A 23,944-nucleotide genomic window follows, 5' to 3' on the forward strand; every position below is an offset into this window, starting at 1 on the left:
TATCACCCTGACTACTTGAGGAGTCAGGAGTCAGGTATAATCCAATGAGTTTGACAGGCTGGTGAAGGATTTTCTGCATTGGATAGTTTGAGAAAGGAAGGTCCACTCTAATTCTGGAACATTTAAATGCAGAAGAGTCCCCCTACATCTGTGACGTACCTTCTGGTAGTAGACCTCATAAAAAGACATGGAAGAAGGAAGCATTTGCATTTTGCCTACTTGCCCTTTTCAATTTTTTTTTTCTGTAAACGTGTATCTCACTAAAAATAATCTTAGTGGAATTAAGTTTGTGACATACTTTTAAAGTAGTAGTTGAAAATTATAACATGAATTCCATATATCAGTGACCATATAAATCGACAGTAAAAGAGCAATTTAACCCTAAAGGAAGAAGAAATAAAAACTGGAGAAAAGATCCATAAAATAACAATAAAATAAAAGACCACCAAAAGTAGTTCTTTGAAAATACACATTAAGCCGGTCATGGTGGCACACACCTGTAATCCCAGCACTTGGGAGGCAGAGGCAGGCAGATGGCTGTGAGTTTGAGACCAGCCTGGTCTACAAAGGGAGTCTAGGACAGCCAGAACTACACAGAGAAACCTTGTCTTGAAAAAAGCAAACAAGGAAGAAGAAAATACACATTAAAAACAATGGATTTCTACCCAATGAAGAGACTTGGGCAGAAACTAATTGGCAATCTCTGAAATAAGAATATTAGAAATGACTGAGCTCCTGTTCATTACAATGATAGTGAAAGAATCTGTGCCAACAAAACCAGTACTTTCCATGGGATGGATGAAGTTTCCAAGGCCAGATTAACAAAGCTTAGTAACATCATCTGTCACTTTACCACTCCTTTTCTCTTGGTTTTACTTGAATTCTTTTGTGATGTCTTATTTACCTCAACACTGGTAACTCAGGACAGCTTTACATTTTTCCTCTTGGTAGTTCTTGGATTGTAGGAAGTCTTCCTTCCCTTTGCATCCAGTCTTGGTCTCCCCAGTCTAGTTGTACAGATGTTTGACTGTGTCAAGTCTAATATGTAAATCTCACTTCCACTTATGCCCCTTTATCTCACCCACTTCAAAGTACTATTGGCAGGAGCATTGAGATACTGATTTTCTGAGACGCATGAGAGGGGCCAGGCTGCGGGCCTCTGTGCAGATGGTGAGTAGTATTAAAGGCATAGTTAACCACTGTTAAAAATACATACAAATAATGTGCTCTTATTGCAAGGAGTCCTTTTGATAGGTTCTTGTCCCTGTAAATAAGCAAAAGTGAAGGGCTGATTTGATGCCTTAACAGCCAGTGTACTCTTCCTTGTTGCTCTAGTTGCCCTGTGCAAATAACACTATCAAACAGCCGAACGAAGCACCCTTATAATAGTGCTACCAGTTTTGAACATGCCTTGGAAGTGTTTGAGGGAAGTTACACAAACTCAGCACTCTGGCTGCTTGGTTGTGGCCTCGCCAGTGATTGTTTCAAGCAGCTCTTGAGGTCTTTGCCAGCAACCTTTTTCTGCAGGGTACAAGGAGACACTAGGGTTGTTGTAAGTGGTACAGAAGAGACAATAGATGCTTGGTGCGAACGTACTTCTTTGTTAGCATGAAGAGCTGCTGTGATTGGTGCAAACACTCCTTTTACAGGTATGTTAAGCAGGTGATTCAGCTCACCCAGGGAGCCAGCCAGGAGACACCCTTCTGTACTGCCTCCCCTGGTTTGCAATGTTAGGCTAGGAAGACAACTTTGACAGAGCTGTATTCTGTTAACTTTTTTTTTTATGTTTATCATGGTTAGAGTTGCCTGAACTGCTAACATAAAGAAAGAGTAGCTAGTGACATTGATAGCCACAGAAGAGTCAGGGCTGTGACTCTAACAGGAAAGGCAGAGGAGGAGAGACGTAGCAGTGACAGCAGTAGAAATAGCAGCAGTAAAGACAAAAGGAATAGGGGTAATCCCGGAAGCCAGTGGCTTCAGGCTTGACAGCAGCTGTAGCAACAACAAACAACTGAGCACATTAGGAGAGTGACCAGGATATGAACAGGAGGAACTAGGGAAAGAGTAGAGAACTGAGGATTCAGAAGACTTGAAATGGCCAAGACAGTAGATCTGTTACAGGTCCTGAGCACTGACTGTGTTCCAAAGAGTTGTCTTGCTTTAAAAGGCTATACGCCTTTTTGCAGTGGTTTGTGCAAACAGCCACACAGATCATCAAAGTACAGGGAATAAGTGAATGTGGAATGCTCATCCCCAAATGGCACATGTGTATCATGCTCTCTTCCCCAAGGCTCAAATAAGAATGCAGAAGAGTTGAAGGAAAGACTGTAACAGCCACATGTTAGGGAAGAAAGCGGCAAAACTGTCTTCTTTGACAATAAAGGCTCTTGCACTCAGGGGCTTTCAACATCTACAGTTCATAGGCATAAGGTTAATGTGTAATTCAAATTCTGATTTCTGGACACCCTCCCCCATTTCTTGTTGCAATCCTTGTTCTGAGAATCTCCTGTCTCAATGTTGTGTAAACAGTACTCCCCAATTATCCCCTGGCATGCCAATAAAGCAGTTTACGGCCAGTCCCTGAGCAAGGGAGAAAATGGGGCTGGACTTCCTGCCCACCAGGCGAGGAGGAGCTAGAAGAGGAAGTAAGGGATTCAGCCATGGGCTGAGGGTCAAGAGACATGAATTTTTTAGCTGAGCAGAGAAAGCCATAATGTGCAAGTATCTTGGAGATTTATGCTGGGAAGAAGCCAGATTAGCTTAGAGGGTTAACAGATTAAGGCTGCTCAGGATTGTGCTATACAGTTTGATAAACAATAAAATTATTTGGGTGATAGCCAGGTTAAGAGAGAAACTGAGACACAAGCACAATTTTATAAAAATAACTTTTAACAATACTTGTCTGCACAAGATCTGCAGAAGGTTAGTCAATATTCCACCATGGATAAGACGAGGATGTTTCATAAGGTCACACTTATAGTTAAGAAGCTACAAGCAATCACTGGTTTCCAGGGAAAAGAAAGTTACTCAGAAGTGGAGCCCCTAATAAGTTGAGTAAGCTACAGCATAGAGCCTTGCATGTAGGCGTGCGTACAGCGTGCATGCGTGCGTGCATGTGTGTGTGTGTGTGTGTGTGTTGTATATAAAGTTGAGAGGGACATTAGAAGGTGTATGAGGTAGAGGTATCCAGGAGGGCGAAGGGGTGAACTTGACCAAGATTTAACCAAAATAAATTGGATTCATATAGAGATAAAAATTAAAATTTGACATAATGGACATTATTAAGAGACATATACATGTAGACTTAGTGTCTCTTGCTATGTGACTAGGACTCTTCAAGAAGCAAGATAGTAGTAAGCAAATATGCCCCTTCCACATTGGCCCAGAAGTATCAGTCAAAAGTAAATTTACTTCCTTCAAACTTTTAAAATTTGTGCTATTATATCATTAGCATCAGAAAATATGTGAAGACAGAAGAAAATTCATACCATAGATGGTACATTTTTATCTTGACCTCATCTCCTAAAGACCAGTTTCTTTCTCCACACTCTCAAGCAATTTTCAACCTGTGATGCCCCCAAAACCTCATGTGCATACTCATTATTTTCATACCTTCTTAATAATGGTATCTCCTCTTCATTGATAATTCAGCAAGGAGCATGGATAAACAATGCTCACTATCCCTGAAGGGCCTTCTTGCACTGTGTTGACTTACTAAGTAAGGATTGTATCTGATGGCACGCAGGCAGGTTCACTTACTGCTTGAGATGTACCATGATCTTTGAGCTGAGATTTTTTTTCACACCACATTTGCTGAGTTAAAAAAAGCAATACTTAGAAGAACAGGCGATAAAATCAACATAAAAATCAGATTAATGATCACCAATTACAGAACAAAATGATAGCAAAATGCAATTTCCAAGAGCACTAAGAGACATACAGTTATGCTTTACAAAGTTATGCCTGTAATTCAAATATAGCGAGCATGGAGGTGTGGCTAAGTGCTAGACCACTTGTCTGGTATACACAAGGTCCTGAGTTCACTTTCTAGTATTGTTAAAATCACAATAAAAGTGAACAAATAAGTTGGGCATTATATCTCACCCCTTAGCACTTGAGAGGCTGAAACATGAAGGTTGCCATTAGTTTAAGTCCAACTTGGACTACATATTGAGTTGTGGACTAGCTTGGCTACCCAGTGAGATTCATCTAAAGATAAAATAAAATAATGATATAAACCAAGAGTAAAGTGAATCAATCTAAGAATTTATGTGCAGAAATATTTAGAACCTTAAACAGTACAAACACATATTTAGCACACATTTATTTATTATGTGTGCATGTATGTGCCATGGCATATAATATATGGAACTCAGAGGATAACTCAAGTAAGCTCTCTCTTTCTACCATGTGGGTCCCAGGGATTAAACTCAGACTAAAGCACCTTTACTCACAAATGGATATTCAAGCATATGGAAAGACACTTCTAGTTTTACATAAGAATGTTCAATATCTTTAAAATGTCAAACCACCCATATAAAAATTTAAATTTAAAACAAGTCCAATGTCAGGTGGTGGTGGTGCATGCCTATAATCCCAGCACTGGGGAGGCAGAGGTAAGTGAATATCTGTGAGTTCAAGGCCAGCCTGGTCTACAAAGCCAGTCCAGGACAGCCAGGGCTACACAGAGAAATCCTCAAGAAAACTAGAACCCAAAACAGCAACAACAACAATACATTTACAATAAAAGTACCCAAACCCTTCTTTTATAGTTTCAATTAAAGTTTAAATTAGTGGAAATAGACAAATACTAATTTTACATAGAAAAATAAACATTTTAGAATCTATATGGAAATAGAAAAAAAAAGAAAAATAACAAGGACTTACTAGTCCTAGCAGATATAAATGCAGATTACAGAGTCTCTATGATTAAAATAATATAAATACAAGTTAAAACTACTGATAAGAATAGAATATAATAAATAGAAAGAACTAATTACATGATATATAATAAAAGTGTTGACTTATTAAGTTGGAGCAAAGATAAAACTTTTTGTTTGGATTTGTGGCAAATGTTGAGGCATATCACATTAGGCTGAGACAAGTGGATCACAAATTCAAGACTGAGGTACATAGTAAATGATAATATAAATAAAATAAAAATAAGATTTTAAGAACAAATGGTTCTTGGACAAATACATAGATATTTATGGGAAAAAATAAGACAGTATACCTTACAACAGTCTTAAATAGATCAGGAATCTAAGTGTACATAGTAATATACAAGTTACAAAAAATAATGGAGTTTCCTTTAACTGGATGATTAGGTACATGGATAGGTAGATGATAAATAGACAGATGTATTAGAATGTGTGCATGATGTCACAGGCTGCGTTTTCTTCCTTCTTTTCTCCCAAAGCTGTCAATGGTAACTGATTCATACTAAGTGTTAAAATATGCATAGATGACAAATCATGAACGCTACTAAAAGAAAAGTAACTCATTCAACTTAGCTATACTATAGAAAAGGTTCTTAAGCTATAAGTTTAAAAAAAACAGATACAATGAAAAGAAAAGTAAAAGTTTGATAATTGTGACTATATAACTCAGGTCAAAGACATAATTTCTACGTGATGAAAACAAAGTACAGCATAAGCAAAATTAAGGGGGGCAAAGCCAATGTAATGAGTCGATGGCACAGAAGTTAAAAGCACTGGCTGCATTTTCAGACAACCTGGGTTAGATTTCCAGCACCCATATGGTGGCTTACAAATGGCTGTAACTCCAGTTCATTAGGAGCGAATGCTCTCTTCTAACCTCTGTGGGCACCAGGCACACATGTAGTATATAGATATACATGTAGACAAAACACTCACACACATAAAATAAATAAACAATTAATTAAAAACTTGAGGACAAACTGGAAGAAAACATTCTCAGCATAAATAATAGACAAAATGTTACTACTTTAACATAAGAAGAATTCAAGTACACAGGAGAGATTGTTTCAGAAAGCACATTGTTACTGGTATATTTAAAAAAAATCAACAGCATGATGCTGGGCTCTTTCATTGTCAAGAACAGACCCTGGGGCTGGAGAGATGGCTCAGTGGTGAAGAACACTTGATATACCTCCTGAGTTTGGTTCTCAGCACCACATGGCAGCTTACAACTGCCTAGACCCCCCACCCAGTTCCACGTAATCTGATGCTCTCTTCTCATTTTCATAGGCACTCACATGCACATTCAAACAGTAATTTTTAAAAATAAAAAGAAACTATAAGAGAACATTTTAAAACGGAACTAGCCCATTCTGTTTAAGTCCTTCATAGTAGAAAATTCAATAGCATAGCTAAGTTGAATGAGTTACTTTTCTTTTAGTAGCACTCATGATTTGTCATCTATGCATATTTTAACACTTAGTGTGAATCAGTTACTATTGACGGCGAGAAAAGAAGGAAGAAACCACAGCCTGTGACATCATGCACATTTTCCAATACATCTGTCTATTTATTATCTATCTATGTACGTATCTATGTACTTATCATCCTCATCTATTCTTCCTCCTTTTTTCTTCTCACCATTCCCTCCCTTCATGCTTTCATTTGTGATTCTGGTAGTTGTATCACATTCACTCCATAGACGACTCCCCCTGAACTACTATTTTACCAAAACATCTTCTGTCAACAGCAGTGAGCTCCAGCAGAAATGTATCAATCTTCATTAAATCTCAGCAAAATTGGCACTTAGTGACTGTAGGCATAAGGTTATTGTATAGTTTAAATGCTGATTTCAGTACCCACCATGTCTGGTTGCGAGTTAGTTTTGAGAATTTATTGACTAAATGTTGTGTAAACTACGGCCCCCAGTTGTCCCCCTGATATGTCAATAAAGCAGCTTACAGCCAATCGATGAGCAGGGGAGAGAAGAGGGATGGACTTCCTGCCAGCCAGGGGAAGAGGAGTTAGAAGAGGAGGTAGAGGATTCAGCCAGTGGATTCAGCCACAAGCAGAGGTGCAAGAAAGATCAGGAGGAAGGAACTGGAGCCTAGGAAAGCTACAAGGTGCAAGTACTCCTGGGATGTTTGCCTAGAGAAAGACAAAATAGCATAGAGGGTTAAAAACAGACTTAAACTGCTCAAGATTGTGTTGTATAGCTAATTTGTAAACAAATATAAAAGAGTATCAATTACTTGGGTGATAGCTGGGTTAAGACGTAAGTTAAGAGAAACAACCCCAAATTTATAAAAAAAATAACTTCAACCAGTGACAGTCTCCACCCAGTTAATTTTCTTATTTCTCTTTAGACCACTATTCATCAGTGTGCCTTGACAAAAATGGAGTCCTCGATCCCTTATTTTCTTTCTCACCTGGCACTCTTGACTGTGTAAAGTGGGAAAACAACTAATTCCCAGCAGTGACCTCCCATGAGCGATGCATGTTCATTTTCCCACCTTACACAGTCACCTTCCAGAGTGACTATGGGACTGGTTCTGTGCTCATGTTGAAGGAGAGATAAACCTGGTTTTTAGAATCCCAAGTGCGGGATTGGAATGGTCTCGTGAGAGAACAGGTGAGGTTAATTCACTAGAAGAGCAACCACCTCCTGCAGGAGCTTAATTGCTGCCAGCTGAGAAGATCCCGTGAACAGACTCTGGGAGGAGATATATAAATGAACCCAGAACTGGAGGCGGGGCTTTTTGGAGACTTGGTATAGATATGACTGTTCGTCACTGCACTTCAAGACACTCCTATAGAGAACCTCTCGAGGGAAGGCTTCGGGGCTCTGGCTCCTGCGGAGGTTCTCGGTTCTGGTTACCCCAGGTTCCAGCAGAAGAAATCCTGAGGCTCACGCCCGGAGAATTGTTCCTCGGAACTGATATCCTTAAGGTTTTGTTATTGTGTCCATTAATCCTCATTTCCTATTGTTTTGGTTAGTCGGGTTATAAGTGACGTATGCTCGGTTGCTAAGTTGTTAATAAAATATATTGGTTAAGAAAATTGAGCCTATATCATGTTGTGTAGTTTCTGGATGCTTTCCTTTAAGAAAGCCTAGGATCTTCTCTTTTCACATTATGGGAGTACTAGTTGCCGCCTAAGACGTCCAAGTACCCCATAGTATAGTCCATGTGCAAAGTTCACATGGTAAGGCTTTGAGACTTCATAGAAAGAGAAGCCTAGCAAGTTTCAGTTGAGTCTAGTTTTCCAGGTTTTCCCTTCTAAAAACCCTGAAATTTGGTATGAGTCTCAGTCTTCCCAGTCTAGTTAAATCCCTGAATGACAATATCAAATGAAGTGGAAGAACAAACAGACATAGAACAACAGACAATAAAATGGTGAGTATTTTAAAGCCATTATCTATTCGTAATTTTACCAGTTTTGCTCCACCCTCACATGTATGCTTTTTTTTTTCTAAAAGTTTCCTATTCATTAAAGAAAAATGTCTGTTCTAGCTTGCTGCTATGGTCGAATTGTGTATATCCTAGAAAATGAGATAATGCCTTTTTACAAAAGAGGTGCAAGGGACCCATTTCTTTCTTCTACCACATCAAGATGCAGCAAGAATTTTCATTTATGATGAATTAGTCCTTACAGATACTGCATTTTAAAATTATTCTTACCCATTCCATTTCCTCCATCTTGGATGCTTTTACCTTCAACTTCCCAACCTCTAAAGCTTTAAGCAATGAATTTATGTTGTTTACAAATTACTCAAAGTATTTTATTATAGTGTCATGAGTAGATTAAGTCACTTGCCCTTACCAGGGGCCTTCTCGGCATATTATCATCACAGTCTACACATTTTTGCTCCGACCATGGCATTTCATTATGATGGAGGCATGCCCAAAGCCATCCTCACCCACAATTATCTCCTCAGAGTGTCACATGCAATTTTATGGTTCAACTACATTATTAAAAACTGCCATCTGTCACAGATGTTTCAGTCATTGACATGGATTACATAGCTATCTAGGACATCAAATTCCTTCACATATGGTGCTGTAATTTAATGTGAATTTGGAATGTATATTCTCATTAGAGGAATAAGTGTCACATTGTGATTTTCCCATAATTGTCATATGTCACGCTTGTCTTTCAGGTGACTCTGGATGGACTGGGAAGTTGCTTATATTGCACTATTCGAAGTTGTGTAGCTATTTCATTACCTATGCTGTTGAACGGATATATTTCTTTTCATTATTATCAATTACATATATATATACAATATATTGTAATAATATTCATGTCTATTACCCTCTTTTATCTCACTCCCACTCCTCCTGACCCCACTGTTCCTGACTAGCCTGTCTTCTAATTTTGTTACTTTTCTGTGTGTGCAGGTGCTCATGACTGGACCAGCTATGCCATGTACACACGACAGTGATTCAGAGCACTCCTCTCCATCCTTCTGCTCTCCAGTCTTTCCACTTTTTCTTTCATGATTTTCCCTGGGCCTTGGAGATGCCAACACTGATGTCCTTCTTAGGGCTGAGAGCTCAAGAATCACTTGCTCTCAGCACATCAACCAGGTATGAGTCTCTACATATACCATCCATCCTCTACTATAAAAAAAGAACCTTCTCTGGCCCAGGAGGAGAGCAGCACTAGTCCGTGGATATAAACATAAGTATTTAGAAAGCAATTTGGTTACATGTCAAGGACACATTGCTGATTCTACCTCCAACCCTTAGGCTCTGCATTGTATACCCAATTGTTTCTGATTAAAATTCCCTATTGTTATTCTATTGAATTTCCACATACATGGTAACTTAAACTCTGTACATTTAGTGTCTTTCATTTCTACATTTCAATAGTCACCATGGCCTGCTCTTGCAACTCAATTTCAGGTTAAGGACGATTTCTCATAAAAAAAAATCTTGTCCAGATGCAGGAGAGATTGACATATATGCTTTCTAGTCCATCTCTTTTGCTTAATAACATCCACCCTGAAATCGGGTTTCCCATCTATTCTGCCCACATTCCCCATAAACCCTAGAGGATCATAGCATTTTCAGAAGGCAGTATGAATATGACCTTACATATATCTTACATTGCTTAAAACTGCTCGGATAACTACCATGTAGGTATACTGAGTTAGGTGGGGATAAGAGCTACAAAAAATTTTTCATTAAAGGAAAATAGAATCCTATGTGAAAGTTACCATTGTCAAAGTAGAATGGAACTAAGAAGTATAAATTAGAGCCATTTGGAGGCAGACTACTCAAGTGGGCTGGGGCACATACTGAAGACTTCAAGTGCCAAGAATATGGTGTTTAGGAAAAGGGGGAGAAATTAGGGTTTAGTAATGTCCAGGAACATCAGTGTTTTCTTGCCTGTGTCAACTACAAACAAATTAAAGAAAGTGTAGTTCTTTAGTTCTCCACCTCAAGTTGCAGGGGCAACAACATCTTTCAATGTCACATATAGCAATGAAAAATAATGACTTCCTCTTGCCTTAGTTTGACCAAGAGTGAGCTCCAGTTTAAATTCTCCACTTCTCTCCCTGTGTCTTTTGCCTGGCTGTAGTCTGTGGGCAGTGGCCTGGTCTGTTATATGTATCTGATCTTCCCCTGTTGCCTGTTCCTAACAAAAGGCTTTGGTCTGCATGTATTGAACAGTACAGAAAATATTGTATGAGGAATTTATGAAGGATGCCTTTTTCCAAAAATCTTTATTCAGACCCACCCAGCTACACCACTCTTAGGCTTTTAAGCAGCCTTCCTAACAAACAGGCCCTTGTGGTGGATTCACCTTCCTACATCCTACTCAGAAATTCCTGAATAGAAACCCACAAAAAACCTAAACATATAAGCCTTACCTTACAGGTTGTTTATGCCCTGCTTCGGCCAAGGAAAGAAACAACATGAATCTTTAACAGATTTTTTACAAGGGAAGTAGTTTCTTTACTGGCTTTGATTGACCTAGTATAGCACTCAGTATAGGTTCAACCTATATCCACATGTCACTTCTGATATTGGTGGGATATTTTTTTTTGTTTAAGGTTCCCTTCAAATTGTTTACTACTTTCAGCAGCTGACTACTACAACATACACATATCCACACATACATTATTCTGGATAAGGAGAATGAAAGAATATATAATTTAAGATTAAAGCTGTGCAATTGGTAAAGGTTGTTTGGTTGGCTTTTTTTTTAAATCCACTGCATAGTAAGATTGGCTACATTGTTTTCTTAAAAGCAGGTTAAACTTAAACAGGCTGAGTACACAGTAGGATTGCAGTTCACTACATAATCTTAAATGATTTCAAGGTATATTATTAACTTGCTTGCAGGGTCTGGCAAAAGTTCAGTCTCTTAAATGCAAAAGGTATTTCCAAAAAAAATGTATTATTTCATAGCATCATTAACATGAAGCCAATTCCTTCTGCTTGTTCTCCCTCTTATCTCCTCTCTGGCTTCAGTTGTGCAGAGAAGATCAAGACAATGACCAAGCAAAACACTCACATCTCCATTCTTTCTCACAAGTGTTCTTCCAAACTACTCATCAGGCATCCCCAGACACATGGAAGTTTCAAAAAGCTGGCCTTTTTCTCTGAAGCTAGCCAATGTCTAAGCTCAATTTGGAAACTCATTAATTAAGCATGTGCTCAATTGGCAGATACACAGTTTCTATTGTGAATGGAAGGAGATACGGAGCTAGAAAGAACCATCCATGTAAAGCATGTACATACATACATACATACATACATTTTGGAGTGTTCACTGGGCCGTGTGTGTGTGTGTGTGTGTGTGTGTGTGTGTGTGTGTGTGTGTGTGTGTGTGTGTGTGTGTGTGTGTTGTTAGAGACTCTTATATGGTTTTTTTGGGGTTGAACAGTAACATTTTAAAAAATCTACATTGTTGGACATTGTGCTAGGAGATGGTTGCTATCTTATAAAGAAAAAGATACAGGAAGACAGAGAAGGAACATGGGAGGTGCTTCGTTGTGCACGGGGATATCTTTTTAGAAGCCAAATAATGGAGAGAAATGAGCTGTATAGTTTTCAAGGATTTAGGTGTGAGGGCCTTTCTGGCAGAAGTAATGGAGAGAGCTGCGTGTAACCCTTAGCTACAAATGAAGGAAACTGGGAATGTACCCAGCAAACAAATGGAGAGTAATAGAATGTGGAGGCAAGTAAAGGGAAACCCTAAAGGGTGTTGTGAGCCCAGGTGAGGGCTTCTGACATTTGCTATAAATGTTGGCTGTTTTTTAAAGGCCAATGGAGATTTTCCTGCTGTCTGCTGTCTTTCCCTGCTAATGGCCTTGGTGGGTGTTGGGATAAAATATGGAGAATCTTTGATAAAGGAAGGGATTTGTCTGATTATGCCAGAGGAAAACATGTTCTCACCTTGGATGTCTGATGACAGCTTTAAGTACCATAGTGAAAAAGAGCAAAAAGCATCTTTTAGAGGATTTTAAAGACAGTTTCCTCTTGTTTACACTCATTACTCACAGGGTCCAAAGTTTTAGTAATCTGATCTTGAGTAGCATGTCTGGCTCCGTAAGTCTAGAAGCATGATACACAGACTCTTGGCTCCATGGGTTCCAGAAGCAAGGCACAGACCTTGCAATTTTACTTCCAGAACACTTTTCAGCATTGAAATACAAGAAAACTCTTCCTCTGCATCTAGTAAAAAAGTATGCTAGACCTTAAATGTGCATCCTAGTTCATTTTCTGGAACAGACCTTTATGCTTCTTAGGGTAGGAAGTGAGTGTCTCTATCTCTGGTTCTATGTGAATACAAGCCCACAGAACCCACAAAGACACCATAGAATTACAACGGGCCTTTGGGATTTAGAAGTCACTAAGTCATAAGACCCTGGGACCAAGGAGCATTCTCTGAAGGACTAATCTGTAAACCATTACCCTTTTGCTTTTCTAAGTATAGGGTTCTTTGTAAAGGTAGCATCCTGTGGTCTGTCTGCTAAATTTCTGCATAGGCAGCAAGCCCTACTTTGCTTTCTGCCACTTATGAAAAAAGAAATGGGTAGAAATATAAAGATTCATTCTTGTGTAGAAACCTAATATAGGGAGAGAAACTTCAGTGGATTTAGCTCCTTGAAAAATATGCCCAATTTTCCTGATAATTTACATTAAAATATTTTTGGGACACAACTCCAAAGTCAAAAGATATTTTCTTAGAAGTTTATGACTTTATTTTAATTTTCAACATGAGTAGCAAGATTCAACATTGTCTCAAGTGTGGACTATATACAAATGTTTATGAATGACTCAGTGGCAGATACAGTCTCTCACAGGAATGCTGAAACACAGATTTGTGCTCCATCTCATTATTATAAATTCTAGTGAGAGTCACAAAGTATGGTTCCATAGACTAGTGTTTTGATGTGACATATGTTTTATAGCAGAAAGGACATAATCAAATATTTTAAAACCATAGTTTAATAGGAATGGAGAGGATGAAAACAAGAACGCCTATAGGGATACTTGTCGACACTAAGTAATAACAGCAAAAGCTTTCATTATACATTCTTGAAATATTTTTAAAATATATTTTATTAACTTATTCATATTACATCTCAATTGTTATCCCATCTATTGTGTCCTCCCATTCCTTCCTCCCTCCCATTTTCCCCTTACTCCCCTCCCCTATGACTGTGACTGAGGGGGACCTCCTCCCCCTGTATATGCTCATAGGGTATCAAGTCTCTTCTTGGTAGCCTGCTATCCTTTCTCTGAGTGCCACCAGGTCTTCCCCTCCAGGGGACATGGTCAAATATGGGGCACCAAAGTTTGTGTGAAAGTCAGTCCCCACTCTCCACTCAACTGTGGAGAGTGTCTTGTCCATTGGCTAGATCTGGGTAGGGGTTCGAAGTTTACTACACGTATTGTCCTTGGCTGGTGCCATAGCTTGAGCAGGACCCCTGGGCCCAGATCTGCCCATCACAATGTTCTTCTTGTAGGTTTCTAGAACCCTCTGGGTCCTTCTATTTCCCCATTATCCCATGCTTCTCTCACCTAGAGTCCCAATAGGAAGTCCTCCCCTCTGTCCCACTTTCCTGGTAAATGAAGACTTCCATAGGACATGCCCTTGGGCTAGTGTCCAGATATAAGTGAGTATATACCATTTGATTCTTCCTGCTTCTGGGTTAACTCACTCATTATGATGTTTTATAAGATTTATTTTACTCCCCCTTCTGTGTGTGTGTGTGTGTGCATGTGCGCATGTGCCATGTACGTGATTGCTGAGAAGCCTAGAGGAGGTCTTCAATGCTTTTGAGCTAGACTTCCAGGTGATTCTGAGCTACCTCACCTGAGTGCTGGGATCCAAACTCACTATCTCTGGAAGAGCATCAGGTTCTCTTCATTGTAGAGACATCAATTCATTCAGTCCTTTAAAATGTTTAGTGTTTACAATGTCAATATCATATGCTATTATGTTTGTACAATATTTAATATATAATGACATTGTCTCTAACGGGTAAAACAGAGTTGATAAAGTTATTGAACTTTTTTATGTCTTTTATTATCTGAACATCAGTTATTTTGAAAGTCTCTTAAAAGAAAGTCCACACTACTCTTTCATTTATATAGGGAAATATAATCTAAAAATAAAAGTGGGAAAAGGTTTTCTTAATCTGGGTCCCAAGTGTTGTGTAAACTCCTTTTATGTGAATATGTGAACATCTCTCTCCCCTTTCTGGAGTTCCAATGACAAACCAAAGTGTGATTCCACTAAACTCTGCCTTGAGGCACCAATGAGTTTCTTCGGCTTTCTTCAGAGCATTAAGAGCCTGTTGATAGGATCATGGGAGAGCAAGAACAGTCACACTGGAAAGTTTTCACTCATGGGTGATAACATAGCTGCATAGATGGGCCTATTCAGTTAACCTTTCCTCTCCTATATACTTTAGCACCTCCCTAGAACCCCAAGACCCCAAGGCCACATGCAATTAGAGGAGGACTACATATAAGCAGCTGATAGTACTGGCTGGAATCATAGGTGAGGGTCCAGTGCTCCTCCCGACCCCATCCTATGAGAGAATATCAATAGCCAACAACACTAATCCCAATGGTGTCTTGCAAGCAAGCACTGCTGATCCAATGAATAGATATCATGGCAGTTTAGCTGAGAGAATCATGTTCTACAACACTAAGGCATACATTAGAATCTATCGTATGGCCCAGCTATAGCCATCCTTAGCATATGCTTAGAGGACTTGACATTCTGCTCCATGGATACTTGCTAGGCCATGCTCATTGCTGTTTATATTCCCAATAGCTGGGAAATGGAAACAGCCTAAATGTTTTTGAACTGACAAATACATAATGAAAATGTGGTATGTACACACTATGGAATACTATTCAGCTGTAAAGAAAAAATGAAATCATGAAATGTGCAGACATTTGCAGGACTGAACTAGGCAATATAATATTGAGTGAAGTAACTGTTGCTTTGTAGTTCTCTCAGAGATTGAAACGTTGCATCCTTCAAGGAAATTCCTTAAGCAGGAAGGTAAACAACTCAAAATAGCTTCATGAAATGCCTAAAACTGAGCAGATTTGCTAGGCTCTCCTGTCTTCTGGATTAAACAGTAAAGACTGCTGAGAGTCCCTCTCAGATAAACCAACCTGCAAATAAGACCCTGAGACTGGTCCAGCTGCACAGAAGAAGCTGAAAGCAGCCCAACTGCCTGAAAGAGTTTTGGAGCAATTGAGTCACTTGGAAAGGACACTCTCCAACCTGTTCAGCTGCCAGCAGGCTGTTCAGTGTGCTGTGGGTTCCCATTTTTGTAAACTGTCACCCATGCTGGGGTGGGCTTTGGTGATGCAGCTGCCTTTAGTCAATTCTGCTCTTGTAAGTAAGCCCTTACCATATTCCTGTAAATAACCCCAATAAAACTCATTGGTCCACCAAGTTGGACTTTGGTGGTATCTGTACTTTGGCCTGCCTTGGGCTTCCTATTGAGTCAACAGATGTGTATTTAATCTCCCCCAGGAGAAGTCTTGACACACAAAAGTAAACCAGACCCACAATGACAAACATCACATGGTGTCTCTTATCTGAGGTCCCTAAGCTCCATATCTTCAAATGGCAGCATATAACCTTGAAAAACTGCAGCAACCAGGAGGGTAAACAGGGATGATTGTGTCAAAGGAGATAAAGCTGGGAACAGTTGGGCACAAATAATCAGTAATGTTTGGGAGTATCTATGGGACCACACTAGCCAACAGCTTCAAAAGAAGTAATGCTTTCTTCTCTCTGGCCTTTTTCTTATATTCTCCTGTGATATGTAGTATGGGAATTTTCACCTCGTTATATGATTACTCCATTTAAATTCTGTCAATATATGTATATGTATATATTTGAGGATGTGTCTACAGAAAGGTTTCCATGTAGCCTTTAAAAAAATGTCTTTAGCATTAGCTGTGTCTCTATTATATGCAGTCATTAAGGTTATTCTTACTTATGCTGTGTGTTCAAAATTATATATTACTGAATTTCTAACTTTTACATCTACCATTCCTTCAATGGAGAATATTTAATCTAAAACACACTGATGTGTAAAAGTTTTGTACCAGATAAAACCTTCTGTCTTGAGAGAAGCTTGTTAAGTCGCACAATGTTCCAAAGGGAGCCGAAACATCCTGTACTGCAGGAAAATGGGTTAAGCTCAGGAAGTAAACAACTTATTAGTTTCAGGAAGGCCCTACAATTAACCAGATTTACATCGTTCCTGGCTCAGTTAGGGTTACTATTGTTGTGATGAAACCATGACCAAAGCAAGTTGGAGAAGAAGGATTTTATTTGTCTTATACTTTCATATCACTGTTCATCACTGTTCATCATCAAAGGTAGTCAAACAGGGCAGAAACCTGGATGCAAGAAGTGATGCAAAGGTCATGGGGGGGATGCTGCTTAACGGATTGCTTCCCATGGCTTGCTCAGCCTGCTTTCTTATGGAACCCAGGGACCACCAGCCCAGGGATGGCACCACCTACAGTGGGCTGGGCCCTCCCCCATCAATTACTAATTAAGAAAATGTCCTTATGAAAGCATTTTCTCAATTGAGTTTCCCTCCTTTGAAATAAGTGACACTAGCTTATGTCAAATTGTCATAAAACTAGCCAGGACAGGCTCCCACTCACTCTCTAAGCATAAAATCTCTAAGGACTGCTGAGAGTCAGTCTTAAACAAACTGAGTTGCCTAGAAGAGGCTTAGACCAGCTGAGCAGCAAGCAGAGACAAACTTAAGCGCTTAGAAGTAGTGAAAACCAGATTCCTGAAAAGGGCACTCTCAACCTGGTTTAGCTTCAGGCTGTGTAGTGTGCTTCAGGGTTGCAGTTTTGTGAGCTGTCACCCCTGCTGGCTTTGGTGAGAGAGTTGTCTTTGCCTCATTTCTACTCCTTTCAGCAACCCTGATAAAGCTTATTGGGTCACCAAGATGGACTTTGGTTTCTTTCTTTCTTTTCTTTTCTTTCTTTCTTTCTTTGTTCTTTTTCTTTTTTTCTTTTTCCTTTTTGTTTTTCCAAGACACGGTTTCTCCGTGTAGCTTTGGCTGTCCTGGACTCACTTTGTAGAGCAGGCTGGCCTCGAACTCACAGGCCTGCCTCTGCCTCCCTATTTCTGGGATCAAAGGTGTGTGCCGCCACACCCAGCTTGCTATTGGTATTTTATCTGGGGTGAAGAGATGTTTGTTCATGTCTCCCTGAGAGTGGGATCTTACAAAATACACACACACACACACACACACACACACACACACACACACACACACACACACACAATTTGGAGCACTCTTTAAAAGGATAATTGATTTCCTTCATATAAATACTGTTTAAATTGTGATTCTCACCTTAGAAATAATATAGATGTTTATTATGATTTTTCTCAACTGTTTGTTTTCAACTAGCTTGTGTTTGATTTTAATAATTCCTTTATCAGATTTGCCCAGTCACTGATGTCTTCTTTGATCATGTTAACTTCATTCATCATTTTTTCAGATACAAGGTTTATTTTTCTTCTCTTCTCAGATAAGCAGTGTCAACAGCTCTGTGGATCCCAGCCTGATGTAGAGCTCTGTCAAGAACTGGCTTCTCTGTGGTAGGCCTACTGCTGGATTTCAAGCATAAAGCCTAGGCTTAATTCCTTTCACCATCCCAAGATGGGAAATGTTTCTCCCTAGGTTACTTGGAGTTGAGGGAGGGGGTGACATAGGCAACTCTTTCTTTTCTGTTTCCCATGTGTCTTTTCTTACTATTATAATAAAGCCAAATACTATGGTCAGAAGTCCAAGCCCTAAAACCATGAAATGGGAGTCTCTGAGGCAGATGTGATATTATTCATTACCAGCACACAGACCACATGTTGGCATGTACAAGGGAAATTGGAGGAACTAAAGTCACTTTTCAGGCTGGCAAAGACAAAAATGAGGACACTCAACTTTGACCCCAAGGACATATTTATAACACAATTTCTACAAAATTGGCATATTTTCAGAGGTGGCTGTATAACAGATTAGTTACATCACTGCTTAATCCTAGTTCCTGGCTCAGATTTTCCTGGTTGTCCAGTACATTTATCCATATCAGTGCCATGTAGAATGTGTATTATTGGCCCTTATGGCCTTCTGTTCCCTTCATATGGTCTCTTGATGACTCTCTCATCATTAAAACATTACAAATGTATGTAAACTAAACAAGATCATTATCTGAGACACATCCAACTCCTCAAGACATAAGGACTATATTTTTAGTTTACTGTTTCCTCCACACCAATTTTCATCACATATGCATATGCTCAGAAGTATTTTTCTGGGAGTATATTATGTATGGTGGCCATGAGAATGTTCTCTTGCAGAAATCTAACTTCAGAGAATGTCATTATTAAAAGGCTACAGTTGGAGCCAGGCGTGGTGGCTCACACCTTTAATCCCAGCACTCGGGAGGCAGAGGCAGGCGGATCACTGTGAGTTCAAGGCCAGCCTGGTCTACAAAGTGAGTCCAAGACAGTCAAGGCTACACAGAGAAACCCTGTCTCAAAAAACAAACAAAACAAAACAAAACAAAAAAGAGGTAGTGGTCTTTTCTGAAAGTCAGCTTCTTATTAAAATTCCATAAAGGCTCTGTAAAATATTTCATAGACTACAGGGAAATGTAATATATTTCCACTCAAACTCAATCACAGGCAAGTTTCATGGTCTGGAGGTGCATTTTTGGGTAATATAACCACTTTTTTATTCCTTACATATTGTTTTATGTCTTTGTTTTTGAGAATTTCATATGTGAGTATATTTATATCATTTCTACCCCTCCCTCTCCAACTCTTGTGCCCCTACTTCCTCTTTAAGTGATGCTGTCTCTTTATTTAATTATTATTGATATATGTAATATGCAAACAAATATAAAAAACATCTACTGGTTCCATTTAGTGTTGCTCTTGTGTGTTTGTGTTTAGGGATGACCATTTGGGATTGGATAACCTACTGAGTAAATCTGATTCTCCCTCTCTCAAGACCCACTGATTGACTGTAGCTCTGCATCTAGGAGTGGGGTCTTGTGAAATTTTCCCCATCCAGATTAGCATGTCATCTGGTCTTGTCATTATGCAAGTATTTGTGCCCACAGATGAGCAGTAGGGGAACCCGGAATGTTAAACACACAGAGTTGCCTGCTCAAGAGAAGGGATTCATAGCCTGTTATTTGTCCAGAATGCTGGGATGTAGTTAATAGCCTGGTGACTTGTGTGGCCTAGACCACATGAGATGCTTCCTCCAGGCCCTTATGTGAGCTTGTTTTCCTCTTTCTATACTCTGCTCCTACGGCGGTTACAGAGACCCACACAGGTGTTGCTTAGGCAACCATATTGTTGAGATTTCATAGGTGAAGCTTCTCTATCTAGAAGACATTATCACCCAACAGGTTTCTTTTTTTTTTTTTTAATTTATTTTTTTTCCCAACAGGTTTCTTAATCTTCTGGTTCTGGCAGTCTTTCTGCTACACATTCTCAAGTTTACCTGAGCCTCAGGTGTAGAGCTTGAAGTCTAGATGTATCAACTGGGGTTGAGGACCACTCAGCTGTTTATTGTCTACATTGCAACCAGTTGTGGATCATTTTTACGGCACTCATTTCCCTGAGCTCTTTCTTGGTGTAGTTATTATTGGCATATGGAAAAGTTACTGATTTTTTAAAAAATATGGTTTTGTCTTGCAGCACTTTGCTGAAGCTGTCTGTTGGAATTTTTGGATCTCTTCTGTATAATATCATCTGCAAACAGGGATAATTTGACTTCTTATATTGCTATTTCAATCTGTCTAATCGCCGGCTCCTGCTTATTGCTCACACTAGTGCTTCAAGCACTATATTACAGAGAAGTGTGGATAGCGGATATCTCTATCTCATTCCTAATTTTAATGTTTTTTTTTCAGTTTTCCTCCTTTTAGAGTAATGTGAGTTTTTTGTTTGTTTGTTTGTTTGTTTTGGGAGGGTTTTGTAGAAAATAAATACATATTTGTTTTATTGGCACCACCAGGCTTAAACTAGTGTTAAACAAGTAAATCCTGTGAATAGCACCATGGTTATCAGTCTAGGATGCTCTCCCAAACTTTACAACTTAGTAAATCAACAGGGACTCAAATGTCTTACATCTACCTGTGACCCTTAAATACAAAATCAGATTGGAAACTTAAGTCTGCATAGTTATGAATTTGATTTATTCTACAACCAGTCCGAACACACAACTGATTCTGTATATACTCTAGAACTGATCATGACAAAATTTTAAAAAGCTGTAAGAAAGATTTCTAACTAGAGAAGTGTTTTTGTTTTGTTTTGCTTGTTTTTAGGCTTGGATTGGTTTGGATTTTGCTGTATTTTACTTGGTTTTAGCATCAGAGTCACACTGCCTTCCTAAGAGGTGATGGAAAGGTTCCTTTTCTTTCTTTCTTTTTTAATAATTTGAAAAATTAAACCAGGCGTGGTAGCACACACCTTTAATCCCAGCACTCGGGAGGCAGAGGCAGTCAGATCTCCGTGAGTTCGAGGCCAGCCTGGTCTACAAAGTGAGTCTCGAAAAACCAGAAAAAAGAAAAGATGTAGTTTTTGAAAGTATGATAGAATTCTGTTGTGAATTCACGTGCAGCCGGTCTTTTATTAGTCGGAAGGCTACTTATTTGTTCTGGGTCTGTTTAAGTTGTTGGTCTCTGCTTGGATTAAATTTGGTGGTTCAGATGAATAAGTAAATTCCTTTAATTTTTCTAGGTTATGAACTTAATGGAATAAAGGTTTTAAAAAGTATTATTCCATTATACACTTCTGACTCTCTTTGGTGTCTGTTTTATTCTTACTCACCTCTAGTTCTATTAGTGTCTTCTCTTTCTTTTCAAAGTTAATTGAGCCAAGAGTCTATCATTTGTCAGAACAGGGTCCAAGAATGGAGACATGTGAGGAGATTTCTACGTGCTTATGAGAAACTGTAAGGAAAGAAAACAAGAGTCTTGTGACCTCAGTGTCTTCAGAAACATGGAATTGTTCTTGGACTGTACTTTTGTGCCCCTTCCAGGTACAGTCCACAGGAGTGACTTTACTTCAGATCATTTGTTACAACTGGCTATTGTTGTTTGTTTATATTGTTATTTGTTTATATGGAAAAATGTGTTTTGCTGCATGCAACTTGTCGCCACGTGTGGCTTGTCCTTGCAACTGTGCGCTATTCATGTGACCCCTCTTAACCCTCACAATAGAAATCGACTGATGCTCTGAATAAAGTTGGCTATTGTCTGACTTTTGTCTGTCTCACTTATCAGGTCTATTCTCCAGGCTCCACCGAATTCTAGAGTGGTGACAATCGGTAGTGTTTATCCTTTTCAAAGAGCCACCTCTTAGATTTGTTGGTTATTATTTGTTTGATTATCTTCTTTATTTTTATTTCATTAATTTCTTCTCTGGTTTTTATTATTTCTTCTCACCTATTGGATTTGGGTTTAGTTTGTTCTTATTTTTCCAAATTCTTAAGTCATATCATTAACTCATTTATTTGTGCGCGCTCTCTCTCTCTCTCTCTCTCTCTCTCTCTCTCTCTCTCTCTCTCTCTCTCTGTGTGTGTGTGTGTGTGTGTGTGTGTGCATGTGCACACATGTGCATACTACAGTACATGTTTGAAGGTCAGAGGGCATCTTGCAGGAGTCAGCGCTCTTTCTTCCACTATGTGGGTTCCGGGCATTGAACTCAGGTCCTCAGGCTTGGCAGCAAGCGCCTTTACCTGCTGAGCCATCTCAATGACTCTGCTTTTTTTTCTTTAATGTAGGCACTTAGAAAAATAAATGTTCATTCTAGGATTGCTTTTAATGTCCCCCAAAGGTTTTTCTTAGGTTGCATTTTCTTTTTCTTTTCATTTAATTTGGGAGTTATTAAGTTTCTTTCTGGGTTTCCTCACTTTCATCATTCAGTTGTTAATATCCATGATTTTGTATATTTACCAGAGATTGTTTATTTTAAGATGTAATGCTTTGTGCTCAGAAACAATATACAAAGTTATTTTAATTTTCTTTATTTGTTGAACTTTGTTTGTGTCCCAGGATACACTTTATGTTAGAGAAACTTTCATGGGCTACTGAGTAAAATATATAATCCTTAGTATTTGGGTGAAATATTCTGTAGATATATGTTATGGCCATTTGGTGTATGATGTCATTTAATTCCAATTTTTCTTTATTTTTTTGTCTAGATGAACTGTCTATTGGAGAAAGTGGGGTACTGAATCACCTACTATTACTGAGTTGGAGGTAATTTGTTTCTTGACAGGTAGTAGTTTGATTTTTGTGAAACTGGATGTACCAGAATTTGGTACACACATGTTTAGAATTGTAATGTCTTCTTGGTTAATTGTCCTCTTGATCAGAGTGAAGTGCAATTCTTTATCTCTTCTGATTAATTTCAGATTGACATATGTTTTCATATATTAGGATAGCAACAGCTTTTTGTTTATTGGTACTATTTGCTTGGATATTTTTTTCATCCTTTATAGTCGTGCTAATCGTTAGAGTTAAGATGAGTGTTGTTGGGTTTTTTTCTAGAAAACAAGACAAATTTTGTTTTTTTGATCCATTCAAGCAACCTATTGCTGAGTTAAGGCCATTAATGTTTAAAGTTATTATTTTAAGGTATGTAATGGTTGCTGCTTTTACTGTTTCTTTATTTTTGCTATTTCTTCCCTCAGATTTATTTTTGTGTTTCAGTAATTATGACTTTGTTTTCTTTCTGTAGCTTCTCGGGTATACTTACTTATTTCTCTCTTTAGTCCAAAATATTGCTTCTGGATTCTCTGTAGAGCTGGATCACTGGCTATGAATTCTTTCAGCCTGTATACATGGTAAGGTTTTTTCCCTTCAACTATGGCAGCTTTGCTGGGTAAAGTAGTCTGGCTTGACATCTGTGGCCTTTTAGAACTTGGAGTGCATTGTTCCCAGACTGTCTTTAAATCTTCCTTTGAGAAATCAGCACTTCTGCTGAGAGGTGTCTTCATGTGAGACAGGTGGCTTTCCTAGGAGGGAGAGGAGGAAGAGGAATCCCATGGCTTGAAGTGAGCCACAAAATTGTGGGGCTCTAAAGTTTTGTACCTAGATCATTTTCTCTATCATATCTTGTATTTGTCAACTTAAAAAAAATTTTCTAGACCTTAAAACATTTCCTTAAATTCTAAATAACTAAAGCCTAACTGAAACTATAACTATCTAGTCTTCAAGCCTGCCAGAGACTTGAGGAGGAATAAAATGATTACTAGTTTTTCTAGGAATAAAATTAAAACTAGGTTTTCTAGTTTCGGTTAATTGAATTGAGAAAAAAATACCCTAAATATGGGGGCTGCTATTCTAGACTAAATAAGACAGGGAAAGGGAGCTGAAAAGGAGCCACACATGAGCATTCTTCTCTATTTCCTGCCTGCAGACGTCATGTACATCTCAGGGTCCTGAGCCCGTGTC

General features: G+C 38.8%; 1 long non-coding RNA gene across 4 annotated transcripts in view; it reads left to right on the top strand.

The window, feature by feature from the left end:
* Positions 1–23,944, top strand: part of LOC311601766 — a 116,377-nt gene that overhangs the window by 56,029 nt on the left and 36,404 nt on the right. For all 4 annotated transcript variants that reach the window (XR_014780647.1, XR_014780648.1, XR_014780649.1 and 1 more), the window contains exons 2-5: positions 9,341–9,529; positions 17,999–18,068; positions 22,690–22,747; positions 23,263–23,334. This is a non-coding gene — a long non-coding RNA (uncharacterized lncRNA). The remainder of the gene's footprint in view (positions 1–9,340; positions 9,530–17,998; positions 18,069–22,689; positions 22,748–23,262; positions 23,335–23,944) is intronic.

This window comes from Acomys minous, assembly GCF_964271855.1.
Source record: "Acomys minous genome assembly, chromosome: 7".
NCBI classification, from domain to species: Eukaryota; Metazoa; Chordata; class Mammalia; order Rodentia; family Muridae; genus Acomys; species Acomys minous.